This window comes from Cyanistes caeruleus, chromosome 3 (assembly GCF_971803275.1).
Source record: "Cyanistes caeruleus chromosome 3, bCyaCae1.hap1.1, whole genome shotgun sequence".
Lineage (NCBI taxonomy): Eukaryota > Metazoa > Chordata > Aves > Passeriformes > Paridae > Cyanistes > Cyanistes caeruleus.
This window is the reverse complement of record NC_141703.1, coordinates 21,780,029-21,792,537: the sequence shown is the minus strand read 5'-3', so window position 1 is coordinate 21,792,537 and position 12,509 is coordinate 21,780,029. Positions and strand designations below refer to the sequence as shown.

Here is a 12,509-nt window from a genome sequence, read left to right as displayed (position 1 = left end):
CAGCTCAAAATGAGACTACAAGGAGCAAAGTAGTAGTAGGTAAAGATGGTAAGAGTGTCGCTGTAAATGTTTATTCCACAGACAAAGACTGAATGATATTCGCGGAAGTCAGTGCAAGCCTAAATTAGACAGGACTTGATCTAAATCAAAGTAATCCTGAGGTAAATATCTTGTATTTATGTATGTACACACAAATGTCTATTATTACTATGGACACCTTTGCTACTAAATCGAAAGGAGAAAGGGAGCACATAAGTTATAGCCCCATAAATGCACCAGACATTTATGAGATAACACAGGACCAAATGCTCTTCATGTGGTTCTCACGAGGCTGCACTTAGGACTTATCCCTAAGCAGAGAGATCATGAGCCCCTCTGTTTCTTTTTGGGACAAAGCAGGACCTTCTGGAACCTATACATTTGGCAGTGTAGTAGTCTGGTACATGTGTGGTATGCAGACTCAGAAACAAATTAAAGGGCAAGTTGAATATTTTTAGGAATGCAACATGATTTTTTTAGAAAACCTTGTGAATTAGGCCTTTGTGAAAGAGAGAACTGGAAAACTTTAGAAATGCTATAACTGAAATAAATTTCAATAGACATATAGAGTCCAGACATCCAAATCTCAGCTAATCAGCCTAGACTTCCTTCAAAAACAATTGCAAAAAAAAGGGACACTTTTAGATAGCATATTATAGCTTGTTCTAATATCTCTTTAAAATGAAATAAATCACACCTTAGAAGTGTTTATTGTCTCTATTGACTGTAAGTCAGAAGTCTACATCTAGATAGTGAAAACACATAATGTGTGAATAGCCCCTGGGAATAGACATGGAGAATGAATTTGCTCAGACAATAACTTGCTAGATCATTTTTCTAGATTACTGTTGAACTGTGATCCTTAAAACAAATCTTCCCCTGGAGTTCTTAATGAGTGATGGCATAGTGGAATGTCTGATGATGATCTTATTATGTGTACCACACTTGTACTTCCTGTAATTTGCACAAGTACAGTTGCCTTTTCATTTTATCTCTACAGCAGACAGGAAATTTTGGAAAATTTGTCTGGAACATAGCTGAAGCTTTTTTGTAGGGACTCTTTTAGGGAACCTATAACTGAAAATTCCTCATAAATTTTCTGAAAGTACATATAACTGAAACTAAAAATCTGATCATTTCAGAAAGACCATAGATCAATGAAGACTATCTTAATCTCTATCTGTGCTGTTATTTTAAAGGTATCTAGAACAACTGTATGAATAAAAAATAGTTATGGACTTCTTGGGACTAAATTATTATGTTACCACTTTGCTTTTTTGAGTGCCTTAGAGTCTCTTTTCAACTGTGCTTATCCCATGTGCTTGTGTCTAGATTTTTTCACACATCAAGATAGTTGATTCCCTGACATTGCCAGGATCTTATATAAGTCTATTCACACTTTTAGGATATTTCAAGTACCTACTAATTTTTTATTCATCTCTATACTACTTTATTTGACATGTAAATATTTTCTTAAAATAAAATTATTGCATTTTGTTGCCAGTTATTCATAGTGACATAAGTCTATTTATTTTCATTTATTATTTTTCATACCATAAATAACTCTTTAATTATGAAGTGACTTAATGCAGCTTCAAAGAGTTGAGTGTAGTGTTTGCCACATTTTAATTTCTCTTATTTTGTCTGTAACTAGTTGCTTTATATATGTTCATTGCTGATGTCAATAAAAATCAATAAACTTGTGTGATACATGACTTCATTTGAAATATTGGTCAATCAGAAATACATCTCTATGGGGAAAGAATGGTCTAATTGAAGAACTAGTTAATGAGTCCTAATACAGTTTCTGGAATGGAGTATTTCTGGTGGACCTGGTGCATTTCCATATGGCTTACGGTATATCTACAATGAGAAAGCTGACTGGAATGCATCATAGGCAGAGAATTTGGCAGTCTTGAGTCTTGGTAACACTACAGTTACATTCTTCAGAGCTTACAGGGGGCTACAAAGAAGACTAAATTAGCTCAATATCAACCTTGATACTGCTATAGCTATAGCAAGGTCAAAGGAAATAGACATTGTGCTCTTTGTAAAAGGCCATACAGAAAAGCAAAACATATACAACATTATGTGATAGATTATGGAAAACTTAATTTAATAAAAAATTGTTAGTAGAGTTATGATGTTAATAAGTTCATGTAATAGTGTAAGATTTGCCATCTAAATTCTATGAGTTATTGTCATATTAACTTCATTAGGTAGAAAATGGTATCTGAAAACAGAGCAGCCACAGGCTGTTAAAATTTCAATTAAATATCATTGTTATTAGCTTTCCACACTTTTTTATTTCTAGTCTTCTAACCAATATTCTATCTTTATTTTTTGTTCTGAGGAATCTTCTGAGTTTCACAGTAAGCTACTGCTGTTGAGAAAGACAGGTTGAGTCAGACTGAGACTGTCAAACCCATGTTGTGTTATCTTCATGGAAGTACAAAATCCAAGTAAAGCAATGTGTGATGGTATCCTGGACTGACTTGCACATGTGTCTACTGAATTAAAGGAGCTGAAAAGTATTTCCTGTTAAGGTGCATAGAAGAAAACTGGGACCTTAAGTTGCCTGTAGTGTCCTTGTTTCTGTGAAGGCATGTCCTATGCTAGATGTAAGCCGTTCCTTATTTTTCCCCAAGGAGCAAGTAGCTGTGAGACAATTGTGGATCTGGATGTACCTCCAATGACTAGCTCAGTCTCTCCTTTTTTCTTGTCTTGTTCTCTTCAGTTCTGGTTCAGTTTTATTCTAATTGCCAAATTCATCTTACCTGTTTCCTCATTCACTGAAAGATTATATGCTTGCTGCAGGGGATTTTTATATTGTTTGGGTTGAAAAATGTATGATTTACTTGGCACATATAATAGAGAAGCAGTTTCATAAAACCTGATGAGAGAAGCTGTTTTTTGCATCCATACCCTGTTGTATTAAGAGAAAGGATGCACAGAGGTAATTTTAAGGCGTTTGACACCTCAGCACATGGCATGGAAAAATAAAATAAAATAATTTCTGTAGTTTACAGTTCTTTGCATCTACTTCCCTCTGCATTCCTGATTTGACAGTCTGCCAAAACACAGTTCTCGAGAATATGAAATGTTAGGACTTTCACTGGTTCTTTATTAGGGACATGTTGATTTGTGTGTCAGATTACACACATGGTAATCAGTGGGATAGTGTGACCTGCTATTTTGCAGACTTTATAAAGTGATTGATAGCTAAAAATCAGAGTCTATAGAAGTGGTCTCTACAAGGAATCGTTCCAAGAAATTCTGATATTGTACACATTTTTACATAACACCATACCATATTATTTCTCCATAGCAACTCCATTTACACCTCATTAAAATTCTACTTCACTGACATGTTTTTATAATGCTCAATTTTTAAAAAGACCAGGTTAACTTTCATGCTGTCTAGCAAGGCGTACATGAGGCATTTATGAGATATGCCCTCAATTTGCATTTAACATCAATACAATTAATCAATAATGGACCCCAGGTATGCGTACCATGAACACAAAAAGAATGTCAGACAGACAAATAGGCATTAAGCAGATACAATGAGCTTAAAAGTCTATCTTAAAACTATGTTGTAAATTTTTGGTACACTGATAATGGTGTATTTTAAAAAAATGTATTTTTTAAAAGCATATTTGCAGTAAGATCAATAGAACATAAACAATTTTTTTATAGGACCAGAAATCAAAGTTCTAGCATTTATATTTACCAGTTCATTGATATTGTTAAACAAAACTCATGGTCCATTTTTTGCAATTCCTGTTTCATGAGTTTTCGGATTTTTTTTATTAAAAGAACAAACAGAAAGTTTACAATCTCTTGGTAAGGGATTCTATCTGAGTTCTCTTTATTAGACACCACCCATTTCACTAGATAATTTAGATTATTTCTCCCCATATTTTTGTCCATTCATTTCTGAGCCAGTCTAAAGCATGAAAATAACAGAAAATTCTAAACCAAAAAAATTCATAAGAAAAAGTTTGGGAAATTATGTGATAGAGGGAAAAGATAAAATATTTTGGTATTATTGTAACTGCATCTTTTTTTTTCCTCATATAGTCATTATGTCAGTAATTGTACATGTAGGAGGCTGCATGAATTTCGTACACATATGTTTAGACAATAACAAATTATGTAGAAAAATTTTTTATAAAGTTAAAATAATAATATTGATATGGAAGGATAGTGGGGAGCAATCTCATTTCTTGTTCACCATGGTGAAAATCAGTTTGCTTAGAAGCTGTGTGATGTGAAAAAGCTAAACATAGGAGTTCTTGTGTTCAGGAACGAGAACTATGGTTGCAGCAAATGAAACAAAATACTAATTAATAAAATATCTGCATGACAAAGTATTGTGGAGGTTATAACGAATAAAAATGTGAAACTTGGAAAATAAAATAACACTATTTTGGCCATGTTAAGTGAATTCTAAATGGAAAACTAGAATGAGGTCTTTAGAGGGAATTCAGCAGGAACTGAAGGACTTAAAGTTGTGACAATGAGGAAAATCTGCAACTTCCCAAAGCCGAACCCTGAAGCTGTAAACATGGCTTCTCTCAGGGAGAAATCCTGACAAGAAAATGCAAGAATATCCTGCAGACTCCCAAACAAGGAGAAGATTGACAAAATATATGCGAGCAGAGGGATGTGAGTGAAGAATCATACACAAAAGCCTTAGATAATCAAATCAACTCTGGGTTCTAAATGTTGATAAAAGATATTTTCTATTTCACCATTTCTGTGCTACAGTTGCAAATCAGTTTAAGAAACTGAAGAGCAAAGAGAAGAAAACAAAATGTTCTTCCAACTTTCCGGTTTAATGAAATCTGGTACTGAAAGCCACTTAGTACAAAAATTTTAAAAAAATCTATATGTAAATAGACACGCATTCTCACTTTCTGTTCATAGAATACTATGAGCAAATTACATGCTCATGGAGATCTGTGAATACTGCAGTCTGCCATCTCAGTATTGTACAAATATCTTGATGATATGGTGTTCTGCCTTCAGCAATCCCATATATAAAATCACTTTCTTACCTGAAAGCAAGAGATGGTATACATACATGGTATGGATGAATCTTCATTTATTCAGGAACTAAAGAAAGCAAACTGTATCTGAAATTCTACCATATTCAGATTGCACTTCGCATGAATGGTGTCTTGCCACTAAGTATTCAATATGAAGCTGATCTACTAAGGCAAAATCTCAGATGTATTTCATAGGATCAGAGAACATTTTGGGTTGGAGGGTATCTTAAAGATCAATTATTTCCAACGTCCCTGCCATGGACAGGAACACCTCCCACTAGACCAGGTTGCTCAAGAGCCCCAGTCCAACCTGGCCTTGAAGACTTCCAGGGACAGGGCATCTACAACTTCTCAGGGTAACTTGTTCTGGTGCCTCACCATCCTCAAAGTAAAGAATTTCTTACTAATGTGTATTCTAAACCTATCAACTTTCAGTTTAAAGTTATTTTATCCCCTTGTCTTACTGCTACATGCCCTTCTAAAAGGGCCTTCCCTCTCAAGGGTTCTTGTACTTTTTAGGTATTGGCAGGCTGCTATATTTCTATGGATTTACACTTTCGTTGATGCTCTAGCACTGTAAAATTCAGCACCATGTGCTTACTGTCATAGTCTTTCACTCTGATAGGAAGAATGAAGTTTTATGAACTCTTATGGTAGAGTCACATAATGGAATTCTTAAAAGGGAAAATTTAGAAACATTAGTGAGTCTTCAAGCAATATTCTAAATTTTAAAATTACTTTGACACTTTTCTTGAGGTACTTCTAAATATCAAAGTGACTATGAATGAACTAAAGTAGAAGCAAAGAACACTGGAAGTGAAGCCCATTTAAAGATATGAGTAAAAGTGTTATCTTTATTTTTTGACGCACAAAGGAAGTCTATTTCAATCCAAGGACTTTGTAATGGGTCTTCTGACAATGGAATGCCAGTGTAATGGGAAAATTTATTTTTTTGCTAGTATAATTTATACATTTCAGTTTAAAGGAATTATTCCAATTATAATAATAAGTAATATTTCAAAGCAAAATCTTTTGGCCTAAAAAAATATTTTCTTTCTAGTATACAGAAAGGAGTTTTCATGCTGCCTGAAGAAATTCAAATTCCTTGTATTTCCTAGTGGATCAGGTAGTCAGTAGTGTACAGGTTTTTTTGGATGTTCAATATTGAAAGCAATCAATATTGTTCCAGCTGAATCTTTACAAAGAACTCAAGAATAATTGAAAGATAGGAAACACAAGGATAAATAGCATTTTGTTGACAGAGTTACCAAGTATTCATATGAAAAGGGTTGAATAAAGCTTCACTGGCTGATCCTAGGATTGTTCACATTTAGTTTGTGCAAATTACTAGAGCAGGGACAAGGACTCAAAATAAATCTGTAAGTTATAGATTACTGGAGTATATATATCCTTCTATTTGCCTAATGTTTTGTTCCTTAGTTGATCCAGATCTGTAACAGTTTTTTAGAAAAGAAGCACTTCACATTTTGGCATAAGCAAGAAGTAATATTTGTTTGTTGTGTTGTTTTTTTCTCTTGGCACTATTAAAATGTTTAGGCTAGACTGAATTTAAGATCAATTTCTTCTGGTTCTAAGCATGCAGAAGCCTTTAAGGAAAAAGGCAACATGAAACAATTGCTAGTTGTTTCTAGTACTAATGACTTTAATGAAAATGAGAGGATAAATGTGGGCTCACCACACCTACATAGCTAGAACTAATCAAGCAGGAAACAGTGTATCAGGGTGATTCTGTGGCTTTATTTCAGTGTCATGGGTTGGATTTATTGTGGTAATCAGGGCAAGAATATTTTTTTGCTAAATTACTTAAGACTCTCCTTTTATGTTATGAAGGAATTGCTTCAATGAATAAACAGTCCTTTCTTAGGCAACACCATGCTTTAGTTTGTTCTAACCAGTTAGGGAACTGATATCATAGTTTGCTTACTTATACATGAGTCAGAATGTTAATACAGGCTTCCAGAACAGGACAGAGCCTGTTGGTTCTTGCTACTTTCTGCTTCTCAGTACTTACTTCTTGTGGAAATACCCTAGGAAATAGAATGGGTCAAGGAAACAAAGAGAACAAACAAAAATTCCATCAGATTTTTGGCACAAAATCTAGTCTTGGCAAAACAAAACAAAAAGACATTTTTTGAGAAATTCTATTAAAACACAAGACTGATTTGGGGACATAGCCTGCAGTATTGGACCTGGAAGTTTGCCCTTGGGCAATGTGGCTGATAAAGTCTCTGCTGTGTGAGGGCTAGAGACTTCAGCTCCATAGAACATCTGGGTTTTCCCAGGTATGACATGGCTTAAAGTGCTTCTGTCAGACCTGTCTTTGTGACAATTAATGGGTTCAGCTCTTCACCTAGTCTTATAGTTAAAGAAATCATGTAGAATTTTAATTTTTTTTTTTTTGAGAGACTATCTTTTACAGGTACTTTCTTTACACTTTAAATCAAAGTTGTAATTTGCTTAGTAGTTCTTTTTTTTTTTTTTTCTTTTCCTTTTAAGTTTTATGTTTCTATTTGCATTGCAGTGAGACATGAAAGTTTTTTCAAAATGTTAGAAATTTCCATACATAGAAATTTTGGCCACTTCTCCAGGGAAGGACAGCATTGCCTTTGCAGGTTGAATTGACAGAGACACCAAAAACAATGATTCAAGTTAAATCACAGAAGACAGAGTTTATCCATTTGCAGAGAATGTAAAAAGGTAATGAGATCTGAAATGCAGCTCTAAGTACTTTTATTAATTAAAATACATATTAGGATCAGAAAAGTTGTAATTAAAAAGAAAAACCAGTCGACAAACCTGTAATACTTGGGTAGAAGAGAAAGAATGAAAGTAGAAAGAACAAATAATAAAGTAAAATTCTCAGGCAACAGGGGAAATAGTTTATAGGCACACATTAGTAATTTTATGTATAGCTTATAGACACAATAGAAACAGATAAATGTAAATATCAGATAGAAAATACCAAGTAGAGAGAAAATGGAGAAAATAAGCCATTTAGAAATTTTCATCTTATGGTTGATGACTTTGCTTTAAGCAGCAGCATATGGAAATATTTTAATATTTAATATAATATTAAAATAGGAAAAATAATAGTGCTTTACAGAAGATACTACAAAATCAAAGAGACTTATTACTCTCCTGCAAATTAGTTACATTAAGTGTTCCATAACATGTTTGCCTTTGTTATTACTTCATCCTTTTAGCTCTCCTATTAGAAAATTATGTCAACTGAGATCAAAAGGCCATAGCTATTACTAATAAGGGCCATATGACTATACAAAACAATTAAATCTTCTTGTGCTTTCAAAATATTCTTTTCAATTTCTTCTATTTTTCAAAGTTAATAATTTATTTTTCTTCCTTAAGAAGAAGGGTTAGTCAATATGTAAAGGACACAACCTTCCTATTTTCTGACTTCTGTGAATGTATTCACTCACAATTTTGTGAATTGTGCATCTACTAAATCTCATTTTTTTCTTCTGGACTCCTTTCTGCAAGGATTGCCTCTCAGGTTTTCTTACATTTTCTCAAGTTTCCTAGTTCATTTTTTGGTTGGTTGTTTTTGTTGTTTTCAAAGTGGAGATTTTCAATTATTGTGTAACCCTGTGTCTTTTTAAACACTGAACTCTATATTTCTAACAGGCCTTAGAAGTTGTTGCATGACTCTCAGATACAATTTCTCAGTCACGCTTTACATTTCAGGATTGCAGTTCTGACAAATGCAGGATAAGTTTTGCCATCTTAGTTTTGCCATCTTCTTTGTGTGTTTATTTTCAATAGTTTTGTTCATACATAAGTTCAAATATGATGATCCTTTTCTCACTTTTTTATTTTAAACACTTTATTAATTTCTGATTACACTTCAGCATTTGTGCATTCTTTCCTATTAAATTTCTATGAAGAATTATTGCTTGTACAGATAAAATGGGTTGTAAATATATCACTGAACATTTTTAACAGAAACAGACTTACCAAAAAAAATTACCTTGAGAGAAAAATCTCATTTAAGTGACTATGATAATAAAAGAAAAATATTATGAAATATTCTATTCTGACTTCTAAAAGTCAAAGTTTCATTCATCAATTTTTAATGTGAACGTTATTATATTTAAGAAAATGTTAAACAAAAAATATTTCAAGCTTGAAATTTGTCAACACCTTGATCACCTTTTCTAGTTAGCAGTGTGTTTATAGAAATTTAGGAGATCAGTTTTAAGTCCCATTTCAGGATGGAAAAACCCTTAAACAATCTAAAAAATTTTCACGGACCAGGAAATCCTTTTCTATGCAGAAATTGGTAGCTATGGCCAAAAGTGAAATACCACAGGTGAGTGAAGTGCACAACTTTGGCACTTCAGAGACAGTGGGGTTTGCCAAGAAGAGAGAATGTGTCAGATTCCCGATGGAAACTGTTCCTGAGAACACAGTGGTGTTCTGTGGAAGACATAAGGAGCCCAAAAATCCTGTGCAGTCTATGGTAGAGGAGGAAAGTCTTGGAGACTAGGAGGAGATCTTGAGCAGGGGAGAGAAGAGCAGTGATGTGGGAACTGGAAGCGTCCAGCTTGCTAAACATTCCAGTACAGTTCAGTCTGTCATTAACAAACAGATTATCACAGCTACTATTTGTTTCTAGATTAATGGAAAAAGTAACAAAAAAATTATATATATATATATATATGGCTTTCTACATTGGCCATCAAAATCAGAAGTCAATTTTTTTAACACTATTAGAACATTTTGAGTCATATCTATCATACATATATATATTTGTTTCAATATCAGGAAGTAATATAAAAATGTATAAGATGATTTTTAAGTGTACTTTCAGTCAACATTCTAATAGCATAGAGTTAAGATTCAGGATAACACCTAATAGAGAGGTGTTAACACAGTGTCTTCATTTTTTATGGCACCTTTTCAAATACAAACTTTTGCATACGATCAAATGTTGTCCCAAAAAGTCTGAGACAAAATAAAGAGGAACAAAAAAAAAACTGCAGACATAGAACTGCCTCGAGAGAATTATCAGGCTATGAGAGAAAGGCATGAACTTATAGGTAGTGTAGAACTAAATCAGGTTTTTTAGCATGCTTCAAAGGATTGACCAGAGCTCTAGCACCACAGGGAAGTTAACTTTTGCCTCTGGAAACAGTGATGCATAATGCACCTTCTGCTCCAAAGGCTGAAAACTAGCCCAAACACCATAAATGCGACTTACTGCTTTAACACAGACAGCTGACTTTAATACCTTAAGCAGACAGAAGACTGAGAGGGGACAGAAAAGGGACATTGTGCATTCTACAACAGCACAGGGATGTAGCTGCTACAAGATTAGCAAAGAAAACTTGTGACTACAGGAGTATTTTCACAATCAGTAGTGAGAGATTGTATCCTGGGACAGGAGACACTAAAGACAGTGTGAACTTCACAGGAACTGCAATGAAAGTGAAGTTAGTTCTTTTTACATTACTAGAATTCATATCTCTACACAAGTTAGTTGAGAAAAATACTTGTGTTGACTGTTTTTTGAGGATGAAGTATTTTTTTTAATCTACCATTATCTTGGTGGTACTCATTAAAAACAAAAAGCTAATTATTAGATGAGCCTATGAATACAAAATGATGCCACCTGTTATGCTTATTTTCCAGGGCAACTCTTCCAGCAAATACTGCAAATTCATTTGTCCACTTTTTCAGACTGTATTAAGAGTGTTATAATCTGTGTATACAGAATGCTATCCTTTATGATGGAAATAAAAGTGAGAAGGAAAGATACCCAGCACTACAGAAGATTGGACATGTGCTAAATTCTTGGATGGAACTGCTTTGAAAGTTAAGCATTTGTGTCATGTGTGAATTCCATAATCTGAAAGCGAAAAGGCTTAAGGCTTTATTTAAACAATTTTAATCATAGCCTCTGATAAATTGAAAATATTTATGATCATGCAAGATTATATGATAGAAGGCAGGAAAAAAAAGAAAGATTTAGAAGAAAAGGTAAATGTTCTATACCAACTATCATAGAAAGAAATACTCTACTACAGTCTCAGTCAAATCAATCTGTAGATGACAAGTGTAGGTTGTTTGGCTCTGTGGATGCAGCTGCACTGACAGTGATCTACCACCTTAGAAAAAAATTCTCAGAGTTGTCAGACTCCACAGAATCCCTGGAAACTGTTGAGAAGATCATAGAAAATAGATTTTTCCACTTTTCTAAAAATAATTAAATCATAGAGCATAATGTGTAGTAATAAAATATGTTTTATTTAACGATGATGAGCTGTGTGACAGTTACTTTAAAGGATGTTTCTATGTCTCATCCAACTTTTTCTAAAAGACTAGTTGAAGGTTTACAGTTGAAGGTAAAGCCATCAGTATTACTGCTAAACAACTTTCTTTTTATTGACAGCTTCTCCTTGAGGTACAATAAAATGAAGTATAAAGATCAGGAAAAGTACTTTGTAGTGGAGTTTAAAATACATCTTTCCTTCTCCTCCTGTAAACATTTCTCTGGCCAAATTTTATACCAAGAATGAAAATTATAAGATATATTCCATATACAAAGTGGCACATGCTAAGATGAAGTAATTTACTTTTCAGCTTATCAGACTATTTTTCATCTTTCCATCACTCTAATTTACATTTTTTATCCAGATTTCTAGGTAGTTTTCTACTTAATGTAATAGATATTCTCAAAGAGTTACAATATGAAATGTTTGTCTTACAAAACAAAGCGTATTCCCAGTTCATATAAACAAAAGATATGCAACAAATGCAATATTGATTTCCAGATTTTAGAGGAAGAACCAGAATATTAAAAGGAGAAAAGCCAAAGTTTTACTCTGGGTTTGGAAGGGGTGTGATGGGGTGTTCCTTCAATATTGGGAAAGGATTGGGAACAAAAACTGACTAAATTTTAAAAAAAAATTTAAGCTGAAGACTTGAGAACTATGATCAGCCAACAGTTTGCACAAAATGTGCTTTGCCAGAATATCCATTAGTGCTATAAAAGGACCAGCATCACTCTTATCCCTAGAAACTCATGGAAAACTCTAACCATCATTTTGCAGCAGAATTATCAGAAGTTATTGAAAGACAGATGTCTATTCAAAACTTTTTTTGTAGCTTTTACTCACACTGCAAATGAACACTGAGAAAGAGATGAAAAATGATGTCATTTACATCAGAGTAGAAAACCAGGTGAGATAACCAAACAATTTTGGCCTAGAAAGAAAATGTTAGAATGGAATAAAAAAAGAACCTTAGAAAAATCATTCATAGGAAAAGAATTAACTTTGTTTCTCTAGTGAGGATGTTACATTCTGTGTTGTTTTAATGGACAGATTGCCAAGGAATGTTTGATGATGAGAAAAGGGGAAGGGGAAGGGGAAGGGG

At 33.6% G+C, this 12,509-nt stretch overlaps 1 long non-coding RNA gene across 2 annotated transcripts in view; it reads left to right on the top strand.

Moving 5' to 3' along the window:
* LOC147654004 (uncharacterized) overlaps window positions 1–12,509 on the top strand; it is a 63,492-nt gene that overhangs the window by 38,407 nt on the left and 12,576 nt on the right. The window contains exon 3 of one of the 2 annotated variants that reach the window (XR_015284237.1): window positions 2,393–4,440. The exons of the other annotated variant lie outside the window; for it this stretch is intronic. This is a non-coding gene — a long non-coding RNA (uncharacterized LOC147654004). Of the gene's footprint in view, window positions 1–2,392; window positions 4,441–12,509 lie in introns of those variants that run through there. 2 annotated transcript variants of the gene reach the window in all.